Source organism: Heterodontus francisci, chromosome 37 (genome assembly GCF_036365525.1).
Source record: "Heterodontus francisci isolate sHetFra1 chromosome 37, sHetFra1.hap1, whole genome shotgun sequence".
NCBI lineage: Eukaryota > Metazoa > Chordata > Chondrichthyes > Heterodontiformes > Heterodontidae > Heterodontus > Heterodontus francisci.
In genome coordinates, this window is record NC_090407.1 from 35,806,130 (window position 1) to 35,832,634 (window position 26,505).

Genomic DNA, 26,505 nt, shown 5'->3' on the forward strand with positions numbered 1-26,505 from the left:
CCCTGTCTCTCTGACCTCCTGCAGTCTTTCTTTCAATAGTGGGGGGGGCGCTACCACCTTCACCCCTGCCAGATCATTACCTGGGAGCAGGTCAACCCCATCTACAGGCAAACTAGGGACAGTCCCTACGGTCACAGATCCTGAAACTAGGTCACATTCCAGGTGCACCTGGTTTACCGGTACAAACATACATTGCCCTCCACTACCATTCACCACCATTCTGGTGTTTACTGCACTCTCCGGGGGAAAGGTGAGGCATTTTCCCAGTAAAAGGGATCTAGTGACCCCTGGGTCCCTGAGAATTATTATGGGCTGGCTTTCTTGCCCCACTCGAGGGATATGGGGTTACTTTCCCAATTGACACAAAACCCTAATAAACTTCAGGAATCCTCTTAACTTTTCCTGCACTTGCAATAGTAAGCTTCCTGGGCCTCGCTCTTACTGCAGTTAATGCCACAGCTTGTTCTGCTGTGCTTTCCATCAGGGTCCTGTCTTCACTGAGCGGGTGTGCCCTGATTAACGCTACAGGTTTTCCCTTTAGTTCCCAACAGTCAACTCTTAGATGCCCTGCTTTATTACAATGGAAGCATACAGGTCTCTGGGTCTCACTCTTGCTCACAGCACCTTCCTTTTTGGCTAGAGGAGGGCCTCCTGTGTCTCCTTCTTTCCTTTCTCTCCCAGGACTGGTTGGGCTCCTATCACCTTCCCACCCTTTGTCCTTTTTGGATTTGTGGGAATGACCAGGAAATGTTCTCCCCTGGGAAACCGACTTATAAATGAAAACACACCCATCAACCACAATGGCCGTTTGCCAGGCTCTCTGAACCCGCCGCTCCTCTATGTGGGTCTTTATGGAGAGTGGGAGAGAGTGTTTAAATTCCTCTAACGGAATTACTTCTCTGAGATTCTCATAGCTGAGCTTACTTTAAGAGCCCTCAGCCACTGGCCAAAAGCCAGCTGCTTGCTTCTTTCAAACTCCAGATAAGTTTGATTAGCTTGCTTCTTGAGGGTTCTAAACTTTTGGTGATAGGCTTTGGGTACTGATTCATATGCCCAGAGAATAGTATTTTTGGTCAGTTCATAATTTGGCAACAGGGAATAAACCTCATGGGCTTTTCCAGTTAGCTTGCTTTGCAGTAAAAGAGACCAGGTCTCAGCTGGCCATTTTAGCTGCCTTGCCAGTTTCTCAAAAAGTTCTTCTACACCTTCCTCATTGAAGTTTGGAATTAATTAAGCTAGTTTTAACAATTCTGTACCCAGCCCTGAATTTACGCTCCTTCATATTGGCCATGCTTTCACTGGGGTTATTCTGTCCTCCCCTAGTTAACTCAAGCTGCTTCAGCTCTCTTTCTTTGCATTCTTTCTGGAATATTCTTTCTCTCTCTCTCTCTCCTTTCTCTCTCATTCCTTCTCCTGTCTCTCTCTCTCTCTCTCTCTCTCTCCTTTCTATCTTTCTCTTCCCGTTCCTTTTGGAAGGCTCTTTCTTTCTCCCTCTCTCTTTCCTCAAATTCAAGTTTCTTTTGTTCCAATTGTATCTTTGCTAACAAAACCTTGTTGGATTCTGCTTCTAACACTGCTTCTGCTTCTTCAGATTCAAGGGAAAAATGGTTGGCCACTAGCCTTAGGAGTTCAGACTTCCTAGCCTTGCCATGTACAGTGATCCCACACTGCTCAGCCATTTTCCTCAACTCCTCCTAGACAGTGCTTTTAACTTACCCAAGTTACTTCACCCTGGCTTGGAGAGCTACTCGCTTCAGTTGCAGACATGTTAGTATTCAATCACACACAATCACAAGAGAACCTGTATTGAAATCTTGTTCTTTTTTTCTGTTTGGGAACAATTGGCTTCCCACTTACAATTTCTCACATTTGTCTGTGGGTCAATTCTGGATGCTAGCACCCAAAGTTCTGTTACGACCAGGCGAGAAAGTGATCTAGGGTTCCCTTTAGCCTTCACCTGGTCTTACTGTAACAGGGTTTAATTTTAAACACACCCTGTTTTTATCTCCCCCTTGGTGAATCCTTGTTCACCGATTTTCAATTATAAAGCAATGAAACCAGCACAAACAGGCTTTTTCAGGTTTACAGAAGTTGAAATTTATTAAACTTAAACTTAATTCGGTTAACACCCACTGACACACGACGCGCCCACGCTAGCATGCATACGCGATACACGCATGCAAATAGAGACAGAAAAGAGCAGAAGAAAAATAAAGTGGAAAGGTTTGAGGCAATATCTGAAGATATGGTTCTTCGAGCTCACTGTAGAGTCCTTGATTGTAGGTAGATATTGCTTTTCGTTGGGGCCCAGTATTCTTCTTAAACCTTGTTCACTGCAGGAGGCTTTTCTCTCTTAGGGTTTATGTGCCTTCAGTGGATTCAGAGGCTTGTGAGAAAGAGATGGGAGCAGATAGGAGAGAGATCTCAGTCCAGGAGCAAACAGACTTTTTGCCTTCAAACGCTCTGTGGCCAGTTCAAAAGAAAACCCTGGAACAGCCAGGTAGTCATGTGACCAGCTGGTCTAACCAGCCCTGGCCCTTGTGGATTGTCTCCTCCTCAGCAGGTCCTGGAATGCGCTTCATCACCTTCAACGTCTGTTAGTATGTAAATGTTTTTTTTCAGCCACAGCTGATCTGTTCAATAAGTCTTGTTGCTCCAACAACAGTTAAAAATCAATGCTCATGACACAATGCTGTGCCTCATTCTTGGCAGGTGAGGGTTTAGAATGACAATGTGCTTAAGTCTGTGGAATGATGCTTAAACTGACAACCTTCAGACTCCACATGAAGAGTGATACTGTTCAGTTCACAATGACTCTTGGGAGGGAGAGGCCATTCCGAGGCTGAGAAACCCAAAGGACTCTGCAGGGCCTCAGACATCACTCCTGCTTGCAAAGGTCCCAGAGAAATGAAATATTTTTCCCTTGGCCTGACCTGGCCTCCCTGTGACTCTCATTATGGTCTGTCCTCAGATAGTAGCTCCAAACTGTCCTCCCAAATTCTGAAGTTAAAATGCAGTTGTGGGATCTAAATCTAAGTAGGCCCCTGGCTTCCCTTAAAGGGGTGTGGGGCTGATGTGGGGTGGGGGGGGGGGGCGGCGGAGGAGCGGTGTGTCCCTCCTATGCATGAATTAAGGTAAGTAAAGATGGTGTGTGGGGTGTGGGGGGAATGAAGAGGGAAGGGAGGGTGGGAATACTTTGGGAATTGGATGAGCAGGGGAGGGGAGGAGGGTGTTAGAATCTACCCCTATGAGTCGAAGTAATCAGTAATGGAACAGGAGGAACTCGATGGGTCAGTAGCTGTCAGTGGTGGTACAAGAGGAACTCGACAGTCTAAGTCAGTGCTTAGCAGTAACATAGACCGAGAATACATCAGTCATGATACTTGGCTGTACAGCTACCAGCCCTTTTAGGAGCAAATAAAAGAAGGAAAATTTCTACCCTCCTCCGACTCTTAACAGGTTGATGACTATGTACAGGCAAAGCATGGTCAGCAGTGTGAATGTAATTGTAAAAGATACTGTCCACAGTGTAACATGTTCATTCACGCTGCCAATCGTTGCAATGACATTGACAGAAATGAGATGGGAATCCAGCAGCGTAATAATGAACCGAAAATTGAGCGAGGGGGAAATATGGTCAGCCGCAAATGAAGATCAATGACCAGAATACAGAGCTGAAGCTTTACATCCTTATCTCTAGGATAAGGCGCAGTGGTTAGCACCGCAGCCTCACAGCTCCAGCGACCCGGGTTCAATTCTGGGTACTGCCTGTGTGGAGTTTGCAAGTTCTCCCTGTGTCTGCGTGGGTTTCCTCCGGGTGCTCCGGTTTCCTCCCACATGCCAAAGACTTGCAGGTTGATAGGTTAATTGGCCATTATAAATTGCCCCTTGTATAGGTAGGTGGTAGGGAAATATAGGGACAGGTGGGGACGTGGTAGGAATATGGGATTAGTGTAGGATTAGTATAAATGGGTGGTTGATGGTCGGCACAGACTCGGTGGGCCGAAGGGCCTGTTTCAGTGCTGTATCTCTAAAACTAAAACTAAAACTAAATGACTCTGTACAGATACTGACTCAGGCTGAAGCAATTATGCGGCATTGCTTAATAAATTGGATGGGAAAAGTAGAAATTAAGAAACTGCAATAAGCACGTCACACTTTAGTTTTTGAAATAGTTTATTTCAGCTTATTTTATTGCAGTGTGTCATCTGAAGAGTTTCAATGAAAAATAATCATATGGAAATGATGCCAGGGGTGCAGAAATGGGACTTTATTGTGCCTGTTTTATGAGCATAAAATGGGTGAAACGAAATGGCATTCAGCCATGGATGATTTGCTAATATCTTGTGATCGCTTCTAAGCTGGTGAGAGCCACTATGGGACAGTGAGGTGAATCATAATGAAACAGCAACAATCTTCACTGCTTGTCAGCATTATATTTAATTAAAGTCCAGGGACCAACCTAGTACTTTATAAAAAGTCCTTGAAATAAACAGCAGATTTTTGCACAAAACTCATTGAGAGCAGAGTGCATTATTCAAAGAATTGTTTCAGTAATGAATACTCCTTTATTCCCAGCCGCTTATCTATTCTTTTCCTCTATATTAAATCATGTGTCCATTCTGTTTCCCCAGTCTGGGAGGCTGCATGCTCCTGAAGTGAGTCACTATCACATGGTGAGTGGCTGCCTGCTTTGCTTCTCTTTATTCATACAGGCGGGGCAGTCAGGCACTCTGCAATGTGACAGATACTCATACTGGAGGATGAAAAACTTCACCCAGCTTCAGCATCAAGGGGCTGGATTTTGTTCTCCCCAGGCATCGGGTTCTGTGGTGGGCTGGCGGGGGATGGGGTGGTGGCCACGGACATCGACGCTGGGAGGACCTGGTCCGATCCTCCCGGTGACAGCGAGGCACCGTGTCGGCCTCTCCGCCGCTGGGCGATGGGGCCACAATTTTAATATGCAAATCAATTAACATAATTAATTTAACTAAACGTACGTCGCCTCCTGAAGACCCACCACGATTTTCACCGGCACTCCCGCGCCTTCGGATTCTCGCCTGGAGAAACTTAGCACCACACAGCTGGGGAGGGGGGAGGAGGTAAGTTTCCCAGTGCAGGGGGGGGGGGTCAAATTAACATCATGGGTGTAGGGGATGGTGGGAAGTGTTGTAGTTTAAAGTTTGTGCACTTTGAGGGGGAAGATCAGATGGACAAGGTAAGTGTAAGTAATTTAATTGTTAATGGGGGGGGGGGGTGGGAGAGGGGCAAAGAAATGTATATATCTATTTTAATTAAATCTTTCTTTCAATATTTAAATATGCCGGTAGGGCTAACAGCCCTTTAAAAAGCACACAGGCAGCTGATGTCACTGCCAGGGACGGACAGCCCGCCCTCTCCACATGATCGAGGGCAGCCCGCCCCGGCTAATTAAATGAGCTACCACACTTAGGATCGTGGCAGCTCCACGCTGCGCAGGCCGCCAATGTTTTCCGCCCGCTGCCAAAATCGGCAGCTGGCACATAAAATTCAGCCCAAGGACTCCCACGAGAAGTATAGCTTGGGTTGGGTGCAAATTAAAGGTCACTCTGTTTCTTTCCAACAACAAGCCTTAATCACAGGCTCAAAAAGAGGTTGTGAAATGTTCTCTACGCACGTATATTATTCTTGCTGTGCCTCTGAGTTAGACTATTATAACCAAACTGTTTATAGCATCGGGGTGTAAACTCATACCCAGTAAGAACAACACCAACAATAACAACATGTAATTATATAGTACCGTTAATGCAGTAAAACGTCCCAAGGCACGTCTCAGGAGTGTTATTAAGCAACATTCGACACTGAGCCACATAAGAAGATATTTACACTATCATCCCTTTTGTCATTTAGTATTGCCTGCCTTTCACCCTATCACAGATCTTCCCTTTTCGTCTTTCATCCCCTCCCCTGCTTTTCCTGTCTTACTTTAAAATTCTTACATTTCTAAGTACTCTCAGTTCTGACAAAGGGTCACCGACCTTAAACTCTATTTCTTTCTCCACAAATGCTGTCAGACCTGCTGAGTATTTCCAATATTTACTGTTTTTATTTCAGATTTTCAGCATCTGCAGCACTTCGCTCTTGCAAAGAGGCATTAAGACAGGCAAATAACAGCTTGGTCGTAGACGTCGATTTTAAGGAATGTCTTAAAGGGGGTGAGTAAGGTACAGATGTGGGGAGCTTTAGGAGGGAATTTCATAGTTCAGAGGCTTGGCAGTCGAAGTCACGACTGCCAATTGCGGAGTGATGAAAATCGGGGATGCTCAAGAGGCCAGAATTGGAGGAGTGTACATATCTGAGAGAGTTTGTGGGGCAGGAGAAGGTTATTGAGATAGGGAGGAGTGAGGCCATGGAGGGATTTGAAAAGAAGGATGAGAATTTTAAAATTGAGATGTTGCCGGACCAGGAGTCAATGTAGGTCAGTGAGCACAGAGATGATGGGTGAACGGGACTAGGTGCATGTAAAGACACAGACAGCAGAGTTTTGGAAGAGCTCATGTTTACAGAGGGTTCAAGTTGGGAGCCAGCCAAGAGTGGCTGACACTCTGGGAGGCATTTTATGCTCTCCCCATTGGTGGGTTTGGAGGCAGGGAGTGCATCAAATTGGGTGGGATGGTGGTGAGGGGCGGGGGGGAGGTTTCCCATCACCATTCTGCCTCTGCCGAAATTTAGTCCAGGGCGGGAAGGCCTGTGAACAGCCTTCCCACCACGCCGCCAGTAGAGGCTCTTAAATGGATAATTGACCCTCAATTAAGGGCCTCTTCTCACTGCAGCCGCAATTACCTGTGTGACGGGCAGCTCTGTCACTGCACAGGAAACACGCCACCAGTAATGGTGTGGCCTGCTTCCCGGTTCTGGGGTTGGTGGCGGCTGGGGGTGCCTTGATCAAGGGATCTGGCATCAGGAAATCAAGAAGCGGGGGGGGGCATTCTGAGAGCTACCCCCCCCCCCACCCCCGTCCTTACTGCTGACCACTCTTGCCCCCTCCTCCGTGACCCCCACCCCGTTAGACCCCTCCTGCCCTGACTTAACTGAGGTCTGGGTGCAGCAACGATCCTCGGCCTCCAGGGTGGTTATCTCCAACAGCAGCCGACGCCTCCGTGGTGGCGCTGCAGCTGCTGGCCTCTGATTGGCCGGCAGCTCTTCAAGGACGGAACTTCCTGCGATGGATGGTAGAAGCCATGGATGAGAGAGGTGGTGCCAAAAGAACCTTTGGTTGGATGCTACAGTCCATCCTGTAGATAGTACCCACTGTAGCCATGGTTGTTGATGGTGGAGTGAGTTTAAGTTTAAGTCAGTGGATTAGACGCCGATCAAAAAGGCTGTTTTGTCCTGGGTGGTGTCAAGCTTTTCGAGTGTTGTTGCAGCTGCCCTCATCCAGGCAAGTGGAGATTATACCATCACAAATAAAAAAAGAAAAGGCTGGAAATACTCAGCAGGTCTGGCAGCATCTGTGGAGGGAGAAACAGAGTTAATGTTTCAGGTCAATGACCTTTCATCAGAACTGGCAAAGGTTAGAGCAAGTGAAATGGGGGAGGGTGGAAACACAGCAAAAGGTCTGTGATAAGGCGGAGAACCGGGGACATTAAACGACAAAGGAGCTGGTGGTGCAGAGCCAAAGGGAGTGGTAATGGGACAAGTCAGGAAATAAAAGACGTGCCTGGAGGAAGTGTTAATGGCAGAATAATGAACAGCTGCCATCCGAAAGCAAAAACAAGAGAAAATCCAGATTAAGCCCAGAACATGCAAAGAAAAGGAAACAAAATGGGGACAGAGATTATGGTCTGAAATTGTCAAACTCAGTGTTGAGTCCAGATGGCTGTAAAGTGCCTCGAGCTTGAGTTGAGCTTCATTGGAACACTGCAGTAGGCCGAGGACAGAGATGTCAGCCTGAGACCAAGGTGGAGAATTAAAATGGCAGGCCACCAGAAGTGTGGGATCATGCTTGTAGACTGAATTGAGGTGTTCTGCAAAGTGGACACCCAATCTGTGTTTGGTCTCCCTAATGTAGAGGAGACTGCATTGTGAGCAGCGAATACAGTATATTGTAAATTGAAAGAAATACACATAGATCACTGTATCACCTGGAAAGACTGTTTGGGGCCTTGGACGGTGAGAAGAAGAGAGGTAAAAGGGCAGTTATTGCATCTCCTGTGCTTGCATAGAAAGGCACCGTAGGAAAAGGGGTGGTGTTGGGGGTGACTGAGGAATGGACCAGGGTATCACAGAGGGAACAGTTGTTTTGGAATGCTGAAAGGGGAGGGTTTAGTGGTGGTATCATGCTCGATGTGGCTGAAATGGCAGAGAATGATACATTGAATATGGAGGCTGGTGGGATGGAAGGTCAGGACAAGGGGAACCCTATCATGGTTCTGGGAGGGAGGAGAGGGGTGAGAGCAGAAGTGCGGGAAATGGGTTGGACAAGGTCAAGGGAAGGATTCCTCAGTTGCGGAAAAAGGAAGACATATCAGAAGTGCTGGTGTGGAAGGTTGCATCATTAGAACAGATGTGAGGGAGACGGAGAAGCTGGAAGAATGGAGTCCTTTCAGGAAGCAGAGTGTGAGGACATGTAGTCGAGGTGACTGTGGGAGCTAGTGGACTTATAAAGAATTGTCGTTCCCAGAAATGGAGACAGAGAAGTCGAGGAAGGGAAAGGTCAGAGATGGACCATGTGAAGGTGAGAGAAGGGTGCAAAGTGGATGTAAAGTTGATGAAGTTTTCTAGTTCAGGGCAAGAACAGGAAATGGTACTGATACAGTTGTCAATGTACCTGAAAAAGAGGTGAGGGAGGGGGCCTGAGTAGGACTGGGACAAGGAATGTTCCACATATCCCACAAAAAGGCAGGCATAGTTAAGACCCATAGGAACACCTTTTATTTGGAGGAAGCTAGATAAGTTAATAGAGAAGTTGTTCAATGTGAGAACAAGTTCAGCCAGGTGGAGGAGGGTGGAGATGGATGGAAACTGTTTGGGCCTCAGTTCAAGGAAGAAGCAGAGAGAGCCCTAAGGGCATCTTGGTGAGGGATTGAGGTGTAGAGAGATTGGACATCCATGGTGAAGAGGAGATCATTAGGGCCAGGAAATTGGAAACTGTCAAAATGACGGAGCATATCGGAAGGGTCACAGATGTTGGTGGGGAGGGACTGGGCAAGAGGAGAAAAAAATACAGTCAAGATAGAAGGACTGTCGCTGACCTCATCTCAGTGTCTGGCCTGCTCTTGTGGCCACAGCAGTCATGGTTGACAAGCCCCAGGATTCTGATGTTGGGAGAGTTGGCAATGGTAATGTCATTGAATGTCATGGGGAGATGGTCAGACTGATTATTGTTGCAGCTGGCCATTGTCAGGGATGTGTGTGGTGAGGATGTTACTTGCCATTTATCAGCCCAAGCCTTGCCCCACAAGTATCTATCTTTTCCCCCTTCCCCTTCCTGATCTACATGGTGCCTCATGGCAGCATCATACAAAAACATGGAGTCAGGATCCAAACGTAGGCTGACATCCCCCTGGTTTATCTCTCCTTCACCTCCCGCAATGTCTCCAGTGCCTTCAGTGTTGTCAAACTGTGGATGAAACACAATTATTGTCATAACTGCTAATTCCAACCTCCTCCCTGGCCTCTGTCTCACGCTTAGAGATCATTTACTTGAGAGATAAATGTCAGATTTTCAACAAGTGTAGACAGACAAATGCTGAATGAAAAGGTAGCTGAGACATTCTGTAAACAGATCTCTTTAATCTAAGTTTTGACGCTTTCTATACATGTTTCCAAGTGTTGACATGACAGGTGGTTTCTCTTCCTGCCCAGCTACATCATGATGTGACAGATGTTTATTTTTTATCACCGCCTCAGCTAAATTTCTCCAGAGGAGAAAAGAAATGAAAAGAATTGCAGGATGGCAATGTGTAGACATTGACGCACCACCTCTTCAGAAACAAGGAATTTACCTTCTTGGATGAGAATTATGAGTCAAGGAAAACAATGGAAGATTCTCCACAGTCTGCTTGATGACTGGCTACAATAACTTATCATTCCGTTCAGTAATAACCAGGAAAATCCATACACACTACAGCACTGGAACGCCACGAATCATATTTCGGAATAGTGCCGGAATTTAGGAAACCAGGCCTCTCACCTCAGCACAAAAGGTTAAATGTATGTGATTTTTAACTATGCTATAGTTATTTTGCTTTTTTTTTTCAGTAATGAAAAGTAAAAGCAATCCAATGAAATAATGCCATAATCGCAATCCCACAATTTGAATTTTCACAGACTACAGTACCTGAACAGTAAGTGCAAGGAGCTCATGGCCTTTGTCACTACGATTGAGACCATCCAATCAGCTGCCTCTGCTGCTTCCCTGCCTTCCACTAGCCCACCTGGCCAAATCTCCTATAACGATCCCCCCTCCCAAACCCTGAACTCGCATCTTTCTTGAGTTTCTCTCTTATCTCCCCTCACACCCTCTTTGAGCTCATCTTGATCATGAGACCCATCTCGTGTTCCCTTGATCTTATTCCCACTAAACTGCTGACTACCCAACTTCCCCTCCTGGTCCCCATGTCAGCCAATATTGCTAATGGTTCCCTCTGTTCAGATATTGTCCCTCTCTTCTTTAAATCTGATGTCATTACCCCTCTCCTCAAAAAACTAACCCTTGACCCCACCGTCCTTGCAAACTGCTGCCCCATTTCCAACCTCCCTTTCCTCTCCAAAGTCTGTCACCGACACCCTCAGTCATGCATTTCTTACCTCTAGACTTGACTATTCCAACACACTCCTGGATGGTCTCCCACATTCTACCCTTCGTAAACTTGAGGTCACCAAACCCCTGCTGTCCATGTCTTAACTCACACCAAGTCCCGTTCACCTTTCACCCCTTGTGCTCACTGACCTACATTGGGGGACCTCTCTTTGTTCTTTGATGCTCTCTAGTGATCAATTTATTGAGTAGTGGAATTGTTTTTTCGTATTTACCCCTGATAATTATATACTCTCACCAGAGTTCCTTCTCTGTTCTAGTGAAAAAGTCACAGTTGATCTCATCTTCCTTCATTAAAATCTCTAATTTCTGGTATCATCCTCGTAAACCTCTTATGTACCTTTTCCATAGCCATGACATCCTTGTAGGGAAGAAATTGAATAAGGCCCAATATCGGGCACAGGGATTGTGTAATGTTGTAGTGTTTTGAAATTGCAATTGAATTGTGCATTGTATACTCTAGAGGCTGCTGTAGAACACACATACAAGCAAACAGAAACTAAAACAGCAGAATAAAAGGAGAAGCCTTTATGTTCAGCTGCTGTAGTGTGGTTCCCAGAAATTGACCGCATGGTAGAGCACAAAATCAGTCAGTGTTTGCCATGTCAAACAACCACAATGTCAAATCGTCCTGATCCTCTCAATGTCTGAACTACCTCCAGGACCATGGATTGAAGTTAGCATTGAGTTTACAGATTTTCCCACAGGTGAACACCTACTTGTTGTCATTGACGACGACAGCAGATTCCCAATTGTGGAATTAGTCACGTCAACGTCTAAAGCTTGACCAGATCTTCGCATTGTTTGGAATCCCTCAAATGGTGGGAAATGGCAATGGACCCCCATTCAACAACGATGAGTTCAGTAAATTTGCAAACTACCTAGGGTTGAAAGTCACATCCTGTTTGGCCAAAACCTAATGGTAAAGTTGAGAGATTTAGGCAAACTTTGAAAAAAGTGATATGGACAGCTACAGCTGAGAGCAAACCATAGAAGCAAGAGCTACATCACTTTCTCTGTAATTACAGAGTGACACCTCACTTGACTGCTGGAAAATCTCCAGCTACACTCATCTTTGCACATCCTCTTTGCTGCTGTAGAACACACAGGCTAGCAAAGAGAAACGAAAACAGCAGAATAAAGGAGAAGCCTATATGTTTAGCTGCTGCAGTCTTTGTCTCTCTGTCTTTGCCTCATATCTTATACCAAACTCCGCTGAACCTCACTCAAGTGCCGAGGACATCACAATTGCGATGCGTGATTACCCGGTGCCTGGTCCTGTTCTGGCAGGCAACACATAAACTTCATGCTGCCTCCTCATCTAAATGTTTTCAGCATGCAGTCCAGCATTAAACGCACTGCTGGCTGGCTGGCTGCACACTCAACAGTGGCACACAGCTAGGCTGGGCCTCTTAAAGATAGTCTTCCTCTCTTAAAGGGGAGCTGCATTCATGTAACAGGAGCTGCTGCAGACTGTGGAAGACTTGGCTGGAAAAAAAATCACATCAAATGGAACAACAGGAAAGGGAGAGGACTTTCTGATGCAGTGCTAGAGGCATTAGTGATGGAGGTAGAAAGGAGCAAAGACACCATGTTCCAGTAGGGGGCAGGAGGTCCTGCAGGCACATCCTGGGAAGTGAATGGGAGCCAATGAACATGGAGATCATTTCCTCGCGTCTGGCCCTGAGGCCCTGGCTGCAGTGCCTGACAAAGTTCAATGACTTCACTTGGGTGACAAAGGTCAGGGAATGCTTCTTCCCATGACATCACATACCCATCGCTCCAACAACATCTCATGTTGCTGAAAGCACCACACCCTCATCACTCATCAGCAATCAGGACTCATCCCTAACATTTGAACACTTCACCAAAATACTTAACTGCAAAGGAGTTGGAGGTCAATCATCTGAGCTCCAGGCCATCACTGCAGGAGTTCCTCAGGGTAGTGTCCTCGGCCCAACCATATTCAGCTGCTTCACCAAGAACCTTCCTTCAATCATAAGGTCAGAAGTGGGGATGTTCGCTGATGATTGCACAATGTTCAGCACCATTCGTGACTCCTCAGATACTGAAGCAGTCCGTGTAGAAATGCAGCAAGACCTGGACAATATCCAGGCTTGAGCTGATAAGTGGCAAATAACATTCGTGCCACACAAGTGCCAGGCAATGACCATCTCCCACAAGAGAGAATATAATCATCTACCCTTGACATTCAATGGCATTACCATCGCTGAATCCCCTACTATCAACATCCTAGGGGCTACCATTGACCAGAAACTGCACTGGAGTAGCCACATAAATACCATGGCTACAAGAGCAGGTCAGAGGCTAGGAATCCTGCAGCGAGTAACTCACCTCCTGACTACCCAAAGCCTGTCTACCATCTACAAGACACAAGTCAGGAGTGTGATGGAATACTGTCCACTTGCCTGGATGGGTGCAGCTCCAACAACACTCAAGAAGCTCGACACCATCCAGGACAAAGCAGCCCGCTTGATTCGCACTCCATCCACAAATAATCACTCCCTCCACCACTAACCCACAGTGGCAGCAGTGTGTACCATCTACAAGATGCACTGCAGCAACGCACCAAGGATCCTTAGACAGCACCTTCCAAACCCATGACCTCTACCAACTAGAAGGACAAGGGCAGCAAATGCATGGGAACACCACCACCTGCAAGTTCCCCTCCAAGTCACACACAATCCTGACTTGGAACTATATCATTGTTCCTTTACTGTCGCTGGGTCAAAATCCTGGAACTCCCTTCCTGACAGCACTGTGGGTATACCTACACCACATGGACTGCAGCGGTTCAAGAAGGCAGCTCACCACCACCTTCTGAAGGGTAATTAAGGATGGGCAATAAATGCTGGCATAGCCAGTGACGCCCACATCCCATGAATTAATAAAAAAAAACTACCCCCAATCCCATGCACTTTAATTTTACACACTAATCTCTTATGTGGGACTTTGTCAAAAGCCTTCTGAAAGTTCAAATAAACCACATCCACTGGCTCCCCCTCATCAACTCTACTAGTTACATCCTCAAAGAAGTCTAGTAGATTTGTCAAGCATGATTTCCCTTTCGTAAATCCATGCTGACTCTGCCCGATTCTACCACTGTTCTTAAAGTGCTCTGCTATAAAATCTTTGATAATGGACTCTAGAATTGTCCCTACTACTGACATCAGGCTGACTGGTCTATAATTCGCTGCTTTCCTCCACTTCCCTTTTTAAATAGTGGGGTTACATTAGCTACCCTCCGATCTGTAGGAACTGTTCCAGAGTCTGTAGAATCTTGGAAGATGACCACCAATGCATCCACTATTTCTGGGGCCACTTCCTTAAGTACTCTGGGATGCATACCATCAGGCCCTGGGGATTTATCGGCCTTCAGTCCCATCAATTTCCCCAACACCATTTCTCTACTAATACTGATTTCCTTCAGTTCTTCTCTCTCACAAAGCCCTGTGTTCCCCAACATTTCTGGTATATATATATATATACATATATGGTATACAGTGTGTGCCAGCTCACTGAAGGGCAAATTCACAGATAAATTTGCTCCAGAGGACTCAGATGAGCACTTTGATGGAGCAGCATATAGGAGAATACTGAAGAACATGCACAAAGATGGTTGGAGCACTGGCACAAAGCCTCTTGTCACTGTCAAGGAGCATGGAGGAGGCTGATTCCAGCTTGGTACAGGGTTTCATGCGGAGCTTGGAGCCCATCCTTTTCAGCATGGAAGTGCTGGCCAACTCCATGACAGCACTTGTGGGTGCTGCTGGGGTGTAGTGTCTGGTAGTCGATGTCTCAGTTTCCATTGCAGCACAGGCAAAAGCCACTCAATGTCTCAGTGCTGCAGTGGAAGCTCAGACTGTGCTTATGAGACCCTTGGTTGTTGCCATGCAAGCCCAGCTTGGGGCCATGCAAGTTCAGACTGCTGCCATCATGGCTGCAGATACCAGCACTCAAAGGGACATGCAGGCTCTCACAGCTGTTCAGCATTCTGTGCTTCAGCAGATTACTAGGGTTGGTGAGGTGCTGCCTGTTGGAGTGTCAGTGGCTCCGTTGAGCACGGACTTGCTGTCCTCCCTCAGGATGACAGCATTCATGCTGCCACCACTGCCACTCCGACAGTGCCCCTGGTGTTGCCTATCAGCCAGCCAACCTAGACTGCTGCCGCCCATGCTGAGATGGTCCAGTCAAAAGCCGGGCCTTCTAATCCAGAGCTGCTGGAGTGAGTTCCCCTCAATGCAAGTCAGCAACCCTTGACTGGCCATGCTGCATCCACTGGTGTAGCACAGTGTAGGAGCACTCGGACTGGCAAATCACCTACGAGACAGGGGTTAAGGGGATGCACAAGAATGAATAGTTTAGTTTTGTGTGTATTATTGGAACTGCTGTTGGTTAAGTTGTTATGGAATGGCTTTTTGTTGGTGGCTTTTCTTTCAGGATTCTGGCCAACAAGAGGCTGTTTTGGTACATAGCGGATGGATTGAAAGATGGGGAATTGTGGAGCAATGGGGAGATGGGGATGTGATCTCAGGGGAACCAGAGTCTGAGTATCAGTTCACAGACAGCCTGTCTGGGATACTGGAGTCCCAGATGCCTCCCCCCTTCCTCCTCACCCATCACTTCCTCCTCCTCCCAATGTGGCCTTTGTGTGCCTGATGGCAAGGACTCCACCCTGATGATGACAAGGTGATAGAGGACACAGTAGACCACCATGAACTTGGAGACATACTCTAATGAGTACTGGGGGCTGCCCCCAAGTGGTGCAGGTAGTGGAACCATTGTTTTAGATCCCTAATTGTCTGCTCCACAACATTCCTGTCTGCAGCATGGTTGTCATCGTCATGAGCCAGGTGGACAGAGAGTATCCCTTGTAACCCAGCAGCCAGTCTCTCGTTCTTTGTCGTAGACCAAAAGATGGCAGGCAAGCTTGATTGCCGTAGGATGAAGGAGTCATGGCTGCTGCCAGGATGGCAGGCATTCATTGAGAGGATTGTCTGAACATGACAGCACACTAATTGCATGTTCATGGAGTGGTAGCCCTTGCAGTTATGGAACATCTCTGTGTTAACACGTGGGGCCCGCAGAGCCACGTGCACACAGTCGATTGCGCCCTGCACCTTTGGGAATCCTGCAGGCCTGGCAAATCCAGGTGCTCACTCCTTCTGCTTCTTCTGGTCAGTGAGAAGATGATGAACTCCCCTCTCCTTCTGTACAGGATCTCTGTCACCTCCATGATACAGCCACGGATGGCAAACTGCGCGATGTTGCTGATGTCACCTGCTGGTTCCATTGACGTAGGAATTGAAGGAGACAGTGACTTTGATGGCGGTGCCTCCCTTGCCCTGCTGGTGAGGCTGCAGGTGGGGGTGGAGCAGTGCCACAGTTCAGTGACCACCTCCTTGGTGAAATGCAGGCACCTGAAACACTGCTCCTGGCTGAAACGGAGGTAGGGGAAATGTTCTCGAAAGACCCTTGGTGGGTAAGGCCTTCTATTGAGAGCCCTCCTCCTTCTGCTCCCTCTGTGCACAGCTTCCCATCTCTGCTGCCTGTGCTTCATCTCCAAGACATGCTGCAACCAAAAAGGAAGTGCACCTACAGCCCCATCACTGAAGCAGACTTTCTCAGGACAGACTGTCTGACTCCTCTGACTGACATCCAGCACCACTTCCCTGTAAATCTAAAAAGTTTGCAAAACTCCTCCAATAACACAAAACACAATACTTTCACTAGCTCTGCACCAGCAAAAGTACGTCATAAGCATCTCCCATTGGAAGTTGCATGGTTAGTCCTTTAAATAAGGCTAATGGAGTGGGAGGGGGGCAGAATCCCTCGTGCAGCTAAATGCATGGTAAGCTGGGAGTGATTACGATAGGGCATTTACTAGACCTGTGCACTCCAAATTGGCAGAATGTGTAGCATATCAGCATTAGAGGCTGTTGAATGTCACAATCTACCCACTCTGCATGCTTCCAACGCACACATGGCGTGCCCATGCTAGCTGCCTGTCAAACAGGGTGCATTGCGCAGGTAGTGGTCCAAAGTGTTCTGGCTGCTATGGCAGCATTGTGGAACCCAATTTGTCAGCCAGCATTCTAACTGTGCCCTAACCAACGACTGATACAGATTCAGCAGTGGCGTTTTGCTTTTGAACTTCAGTTTCTGAACTCTAGAATCCCAAGATTTTTACAGCTTTTATTTGTATCTTACCACTTTTAAAATGCTGAATCTTACCTCTCTTCTTTTTGAAGTTCTGGAATTCTCAGTCCCATTCTTAAAATAGCACATGGCAGAATTTCAACCTTTATCCTGTTGCAGCTGTTGATAATGTCTCTACAACAGAACTGATGCTTAATGAAATAAATCTATTCCCTTTCCACAATCCAACCTGGAATTCTTCTCCAAGTTAGTCCTCTAATTAATTGAGCTTGAGACACCATTTCCTACTGGGGACTGATTCAGATAATTAGGGGTCTGAATGTAACACTGTGCAATTAGAAAGTGAGGAATTTGGCAGGTTACCTAAATTTAAAATTAATCTTCATGCACAGAACCATTTAATGATGCAGAGATGAAGACACATCCAACCAGCAATGTCGAGAATTGGCCAGAAGTATTTGTATGTGGTAAAAATGTTAGGAATCGCTAAAGTGCTTAATAGTTGAAGAAAATGCTAGTGTAGTGGGAGAGGTGGTAGCGTAGTGGGAACATGGGTTCGAATCCCACCATAGCAGATGATGGAATTTGAATTCAATTAATAAATCTGGAATTAAAAAGCTAGCATAGTGGTGATCATGAAACCATTGTCGATTGTTGTAAAAACCCAACTGGCCCATGAATGTCCTTTAGGGAAGGAAATCTGCCGTCCTTACCTGGTCTGGTCTACATGTGACTCCAGATTCACAACAATGTACTTGATTCTTAAATGCTCTCTGAAATGGTCACTCAGTTCAAGGGCAATTAGGAATGGGCAATAACTGCTGGCCTAGCCAGCGATGCCCACATTCCATGAACAAATAAAGAAAAAATGACAATGGCAAACCCAGCCCTGTTGACCCTGCAAAGACCTCCTTGCTAACATCTGGGGGCCTGTGCCAAAGTTGGGAGAGCTGTCCCACAGACTAGTCAAGCAACAGCCTGACATAGTCATACTCACGAAATCATACCTTACAGACAATGACCCAGACACCACCATCACCATCCTTGGGTATGTCTTGTCCCCTCCCCCGCCAGCAGGACAAACACACAAGAGGTGGCAACACGGTGGTATACAGTCGGGAGGGAGTTGCCCTGGGAGTCTCATGGCATCAAGTCAAACATGGGCAAGGAAACCTGCTACTGATTACCACATACGCCCCCCGTCCTTCATCCCCTCGGCTGATGAATCAGTGCTTCTCCATTTTGAACACTAATTGGAAGAAGCACTGAGGGTAGCAAGGGCACAAATGTACTCTGGGTGGGGAACTTCCATGTCCATCACTAATAGTGGCTCAGTAGCACCAATACTGAGCGAACTGGCCGAGTCCTAAAGGACATAGCTGCTAGACTGGGTCTGTGGCAGGCGGTGAGCAAAGAACCTACTTGACCTCGTCCTCACCAATCTACCTGTTGCAGATGCTTCTGTCCATGATAGTATTGGTAGAAGTGACAACTGCACAGTCCTTGAGGAGACGAAGTCCCATTTTCGCATTGAAGATACCCAGAATTATGTTGAGTGCCACTACCACTGTGCTAAATGGGATAGATTTTGAACAGATCTAGCAACTCAAAACTGGGCATCCATGAGGCGCTTTTTATAAATTCATTCATGGATGTGAGCATCGCTGACTAGGACAGCATTTATTGTCCATCCCTAATTGCCATTGTGGGCCATCAGCAGCAACAGAATTGTATTCAACCACAGCCTGTAACCTCATGGCCCTGGCATATCCCTCATTCTACCATTACCATCAAGCCGGGGGACCAACCCTGGTTCAATGAAGAGTGCAGGAGGGCATGCCAGGAGTAGCACTAGGCATACCTCAAAATGAGGTGTCAACCTGGTGAAGCTACAACCCATGACTACTTGCATGCCAAACAGCGGAAGCAGCAATAAACAGAGCTAAGCGATCCCATAACCAACAGATCAGAGCTAAGCTCTGTAGTCCTGCCACATCCAGTCGTGAATGGTGGTGGACAATTAAACAACTGACAGGAAGGGGAGGGTTCACAAACATCCTCATTCTCCATGATGGGGGAGCCCAGTACATCAGTGCAAAAGACAAGGCTGAAGCATTTGCATCCATCTTCAGCCGGAGGTGCCGAGTGGATGATCCATCTCAGCCTCCTCCTGAGCATCACACCCCCCAGCATCACAGATGCCAGTCTTCCGCTAATCCGATTCACTCCACATGATATCAAGAAACGACTGAAGGCACTGGATACTGCAAAGGCTATGGGCCCTGACAACATTCCGGCAATAGTACTGAAGACTTGTGCTCCAGAACTAACCGCACCCCTAGCCAAGCTGTTCCAGTTCAGCTACAACACTGGCATTTATCCAGCAATGTGTAAAATTGCCGAGGTATGTATTATGCACAAAATGCAGGACAAACCCCATCCAGCCAATTATCGCCATATCAGTCTACTCTCAATCATCAGGAAAGTGATGGAAGAGGTTGTTGACAGTGCAATCAAGTGGCACTTGCTTAGCAATAACCTTCTCGCTGATGCTCAGTTTGGGTTCCGTCAGGGCCACTCAGCTGCTGACCTCATTATAGCCTTGGTTCAAACATGGACAAAAGAGCTGAACTCCAGAGCTGAAGTGAGAGTGACTGCCCTTGACATCAAGGCAGCACTTGACTGAGTATGGCATCAAGGAGCCCTAGCAAAACTAGAGTCAATCGGAGTTAGGGAGAACAATCTCCACTGGCTGGAGTCATACCTAGGACAAAGGAAGATGATTGTGGTTGTTGGAGGTCAAGCATCTCAGTCCCAGGACATCACTGCAGGAGTTCCTCAGGGTAGTGTCCTAGGTCCAACCATCTTCAGCTGCTTCATCAATGACCTTCCCTCCATCATAAGGTCAGAAGCGGGGATGTTCACTGATGATTGCACAATGTTCAGCATCATTCACGACTCCTCAGGTACTGAAGCAGCCCATATCCATATGCAGCAAGACCTGGACAAGACCCAGGCATGGGCTGATAAGTGACAAGTAACATTCGCAGCACACAAGTGCCAGACAATGACCATCTCAAACAAGAGAGAATCTAACCATCTCCCCTTGACGTTCAATGGCATTACCATTGCTGAATCCCCCACTATCAACATCCTGGGGATCACCATTGACAAGAAACTGAACGATGGGCCGAAGGGCCTGTTTCTGTTCTGTATGACTCTATGAACTGGACCAACCACATAAATGCTGTGGCTACAAATGCAGGTCAGAGGCTGGGAATTCGGTGGCAAATAAACTACCTCCTGTCTCCCCAATGCCTGTCCACCATCTACAAGGCACAAGTCAGCAGTGCGATGGAATACTCTCCACTTGTCTGGATAGTTGCAGCTCCAACAACACTCAAGAAGTTCGACACCATCTAGGACAAAGCAGCCCACTTGATTGGCACACTATCCACCACCTTCAACATGCACTCCCTGTACCACCGACACACAGCGGCAGATGCATGGGAACTTCAACACCTACAAGTTCCCCTCCACATCATCCTGACTTGGAACTGTATAGCCGTTCCTTCACTGTCGCTGGGTCAAAATCCTAGACCTCCCTTCCCAACAGCACTGTTGGTGTACATAGACCCCAACGACTGCAGCAGTTCAGGAAGGCAGCTAACTACCACCTTCTCAAGGGCAATTAGGGATGGGCAATAAATGCTGGCCTAGTCAGTGATGCCCACATCCTACGAACGAATAAAACAGTAACAAATTAGGGGACTGAAGACCACTGCTGAGCCAGCTCAGTATTCGTCAATGACTGAAGATTTGGAATACATTCATTATGATTGGTAACATTTAAGACAAGGTATGATGTGAGGCAAAAACAAACTTTGTGCTTTTGGAAATGCACATGTCCTGGTTACTCAGGTACTTGTTACTTGGCGCGCTCATTTCTTCTTTTCCTTTAAGACACTACCTTCCTCTGTCCTATTCCTCTATTGTAGACTAGGTCCTTGTTCTTCCCTATCAAGTGAGTCTGAACCTTGTATCCTGGTCTATCAATAAGATTCAGAAGTCCCCTCACCATGCAGCTTTGAGTCCCCTTCTCACCAAAGGTCCTCCAACTTCCTGCTTCCAAGTTCTTGATGTAGGACTGAGTAAAATCTGTCACAGTCAACATACCTCCATATTGACTATAGCTCCTGCATTCGCTATCACACTGAGACTGTAGGAAGGCAGGAGTAGCTCTGCTTTGTCTTAATGTTACAATCAGAGCATGAAGGAGCAACTCCAAACATTTGTACTGCACTTACTATAACATTTCAGCACAGTTCACTCACCATAGCAGAGCAAAGCAGTATGGTTTCATTAATGCTTTATAGAGACTTAACATCACAGTCGTAGATTTATATTTCAGATCCTCACAGTCAATGCTTTACCTCCTTTTGCATTTATTACTCTATATACTGTGACGTACACCAGTGTTTGGTCAAATATTACGTAGAATCGTAGAACCTTACAGCACAGAAGGAGGCCTTTCAGCCCATCGTGCCTGTGGCAGCTCCTTGAAAGAGCTAGTCAATTAGTCCGACTCACCTGCTCCTTCCCTCACAACCCTGTAAATTAGTCCTCTTCAAGTACATGTCCAACTGACATTTAAAAATCCCAACGGAATCTGATTCCACTCCCTTTTCAGGTAGTGCGTTCCAGATCTTTACAACTTTCTGTGTGAAGAAACTTCTCCTCATTTCCACTCTTGAGCTTTTACCAATCATGTCTAATCTATAACCTCTGGCATTACCCGCTTGCAAGAGGAAAGAGTTTCTCTCCACTTGCTCTATCACTACCCTTTATAATTTTGAATATTTCCATTATGTCTCCCCTAAACCTTCTCTGTAAGGAGAACAATCCCAGCTTCTCCAATCTCTCCACTTCCCTTATCCCTGTATCATCCTGATACACCTCCTCTGTACCCTCTTCAGGGCCTTAACATCCTTTCTAAAGTGTGGTGCCCACAATTGTACACAGTACTCCAGCTGAGGTTTAACCAGAGATTTATAAAGGTATAGCATGACTGCCTTGTTTTTTGTATTCAGTGACCTTATTTACAAAGCCAAGTATCCCATAAGCTTTTTTACCCAAGTTATTGACTTGCCCTGCTATATTGATAGATTTTTAAATATTCATCCCTGGGATCCTCTGCTTTAGAACCTCCTGCAAAATAGTACCATTTAGATTCTCCTGCCTCTCCACGTTGTTTTGCCCAAAGTGCATTAATTCACCTTACCTGCATTAAATTGCATCTGCCATGTATCTGCCCATTTTACGAGTCCAAGTCTTCCTGAATTCTCCTACTATCATGTTCACCATTTATTATATTGCTAAGTTTTGTATGTTCTGCAAACTTTCAAATTGTACTCCCGGTACCCAAGTCTGATCTTTTTTGACTCTCAGTGTCAGCCATGGCTCAGTGGTAACACTCTCATCTCTGAGTCAGATAGTTATGGGCTTCAAGCCGCACTTCAAACACTTAACCACAAAATCTAGACTGATACTCCAGTGCAGCACTGAGGGAGTACTGCCCTGTTAGAGGTGCTTTCTTTTGAATCAAACATTAAACTGAAGTCCCATTTGCCCTATCAGATCCCATGGTACTATTTGTAGAGCAGAGAAGTTCTCATTAGTGACCAACGTTTACCCTCAACCAACGTCACAAACACAGATTATCTGGTCATTCTCACATTGCTGTTTGTGCCAATTTGCTGTGTGCAAATTAGCTGATGTGTTTCCTGTATTATAACAGTGGCTTCACTTCAACAGTACTTCATTGGCTGTAAAGGTGGATGAGATGTTCTAAGGTCATGAAAGGTGTACGATAAATGAAGGTCCTTCTTTCTTTTAAATATATAACTTTGATCAAGTAATCAGATTGGATGCAGCAGCAGCAGTCTGTACTACAGGGGACCAGATTTTGCAGTAGAGGGAATGTGAGGCTATCAGTATTCACCGCTATTAAGGAGTAAGTTAGACAGCAACTTCCATTGACCACACATGTGCACTTAAATGCAGCAATGAGGAAGCTGCTGATCGAGTTACCCTGCTCCCCAGATGTTTATCTATTCTGGTATCTCACTGAGATACTCGCCATTGAAATACAGGGAAGGGTGTGAATTTGTGATACTTACCCACTAGATACCCAACAAATGCACCAGAAATAGTTAGGTCTTGTCCATTCCAGTGTAAGTAGATTTTAATGGCACGATAAGTCTCAATCATTGCCAAACAACCTCTCTGACACTGAAAGTTAAGTTTTACAAGTGTGGAGTTCATTCCATCAGATTTTAATTATTTTTGGAGATTTAAAAATATTGAAATAATTTTGTTTTTACTTTTTCTTTGTTTCTTTTATCTCTCTCAAACCTATCTTTCTGTCCTCTTTATTTCACTTTCTGTACCTGATTTTACATTGAATCAGCTATTATAACTTATATTTTCCTGGTTCAGACTCTGCATTGCTTATTAACAATTTTTCAATCTTATTGGTAAAGGAGATGCTGTTACAATCACCTTGTATTAATTTTCTAGAGGTATCGTTTAATTTGGGAATTGAATTTTATTAATGCAAGGAAAATGAAAACACTTGGTTTGAGAAGCTGGCAAACAAACATAGGGTGGTTACAAATCAAAGGGTGGCCCATGTTTATTTAGTAAGGTCACAATGGGAAGTATGAATACCCTATACAATGGGAACCCCTCTTAACTCCTTGATGGAGATGGTGATGGTGTGTCTGCAGCTACCTCAGTCAGGAGTTTAAATTATTCATATGATTTCCCAAAACAAAGATAAGATTTAAAATTCAAAAATCTCTCCATGAGTGTGCACAGAGACAGAGTTAGAGAAGTGAGGGCCATAAAACCGCAGGTGGGCTCGTTAGATCGGGCAGCTGTAACCAGAAAGTTTAGAAGAAATGGCTTTGTCATTGTCAGCAATATCAATTATTCATGTGGGTATCAGGAATCAAAGAGAAGATTTGGAGTTGGAAATAACTGGTTTTAATTGCTATCTGGGACATCCCATATGTACAACATGCTATGGAGATAGATGATGCAGGGGGTGTCTGTTGGGTTTTTGCTCGGTGTGCTTGCTAACAGACTGTTGATTACAGACAAGCAGTTGGCTTTTGGAAAGCTGTTGGCTTTTGGAAGTCAATTGGACTCAGAGGCCATCAAGATCCAGGGGTGTTTCTGTTTTGAGGCAGGCCCGTGCTCAAGCTGGGAAGTCCAGATTCGGGAGGTGATCTCATATCTCAGAAGACAGATGAGAAACTAAGGAAATTGAAGTGAATTCCTAAGAGTTGTCATACACTTTGTATTGGTCCCAAGAGAAGTGAACAAACCACCAAGATCCTGCAACGTATAGGGAAATTCTTGGGGTGGAAATAACATTCTAATAGGAGTGTTCCGTTGAGATTTAGAGTTTGAAATATACGTCTTCATGTTCTGTTAAGATTTTTGTTTAAAATTTAATGTTTCCAAATTGTAATGTTAAGTTAGTAGTGTTATGCCTTGTTTGACTCTTGTATAGTAAAGTTTTTGTTTAAAACATGAAATCTTGTGGCGTAATTCTTTCAGAAATAACTGGGAACTTGACTTTCTCTTTTTTAAATGTTAACAGTCCCTAACAGTATTGTAATACATATGCCATTGTTGGCCCTGTTCACAAAAGTCCTAGATCCCATGTAGAGGGTGCTGCACCATTTTGGTTCTCTAATTTACAGTAAATTCCAGTGCCAAACCCCATAGAAGGTCTGCGGGCAAGTGCAAGTATAATGAATTGCTAGTATCGTTCATTTAGCGCTGAGAGCAAAATTCAACGTATTTTTTTGATATTAAATCCCATTTACAATCCATCTGTGCAGTTGCTAAATCTCTGTAGTTTTCTGAATTTGATTGACTGGAACTCAATACTTTTATGTCAGAGGGACTAATGAGAACAGTAAACACTATACTCTATTGCAATTAAATTTAAGATGATGTGGTAACTTCACAGTCTCCACCAGGAATATGCTGCAGGAATATTTATAAAAGTATACTTTAGTAGTTTTCCTTTAATTAAATGCGGGAAAAGAATTCTTACACTCCAGTTCTGGCTGATAGCTCGAGGGAGTGTTCTTAAAAGGCTCTCGAATGTGTTTCAGGCTGGTACCAATGACCACATTTTCATAGTGTTATAATTAGAAGAGAAGTTGCCATTGTACAATAGGCTATTTTGTTTGATTTAAAACAGACAAACATAGTTTGGTAAGAGAGCAAAATGATTTGAAAATGTTATTTTAAAAGATTCATTATGAAGCAGCAATTCTCATGTTTCCAATGCTTATGGGTTATCAAGGGTCAGGAGCACAGCTTATGCTGATTAGTTGATAAGCTGACCCATCAAAGCGTTGTGAATTATTTCAATTCTCTACCCTCGAGGGATATGGATTCTGAGTCATTGAGTATATTCAAGACAGAGAGTAGTAGCTTTTTGGGCAATAAGCGTATCAAGGGATATGGGGATTTGAGGGATGGTGGAGTTGAGGTAGATTATCAGCCATGATCTTATTAAAGGGCCAAATGACCTACTCCTTTTCCTGTTTCTTATGTACTTATGCTTAGTGCATTGTGTTCATACAGAGGCAGCATCAGTTGACAAATACACTCCACCAATCATGTAGTAACCATTTATGATGGTCCACAAGACCATGGCAATAAACAGACATGACTGCTATTTTTTGTTATAAGAGGAATTTTGGGCTTTAAGATGGTTTCCAATATGACATTTTATTACCTGAAATCTTCGCCTTCTTCTTAGGCAGTCCCTCAGCACCGAGGATGACTTGTGTCCACTCCAGTTCAATGCATTCTAATATGGCTAATGAGTCTGATGTGCGAACTGCAGACTCCACCGCATGTGGGGCAGGTGGCGTTTTAAGAGTTGGAAAGGTGAGTTACTTGGGGGGGGGGGGCTCTCTGCACTCCTTCTGCTGCCTGGACTTGGCCTCCAGGTGCTCCCATCGAAATCTCACACGATGCTCTGTATCCTCCTAATGCACCTTCCCCACATTGAGCGGTCAAGGGACAGGAACTTCCATGAGTCGGTGGATATGTTGGATTTCTTCAGGGATGTCACAAGAACGGCCCTAAAGCGTTTTCTCTGTCCTCCTTGGAGTCTTTTGCCACAGCAAAGCTCAGACTAGAGCAAAAACAAGAAATGCTGGATTCACTCAGCAGGTCTGGCAGCATCTGTGGAAAGAGAAGCAGAGTTAACGTTTCGGGTCAGTGACCCTTCTTCGGAACTGACAAATATTAGAAAAGTCACAGATTATAAACAAGTGAGGTGGGGGTTGGGCAAGAGATAACAAAGGAGAAGGTGCAGATTGGACCAGGCCACATAGCTGACCAAAAGGTCACGGAGCAAAGGCAAACAATATGTTAATGGTGTGTTGAAAGACAAAGCATTAGTACAGATTAGGTGTGAATATACTGAA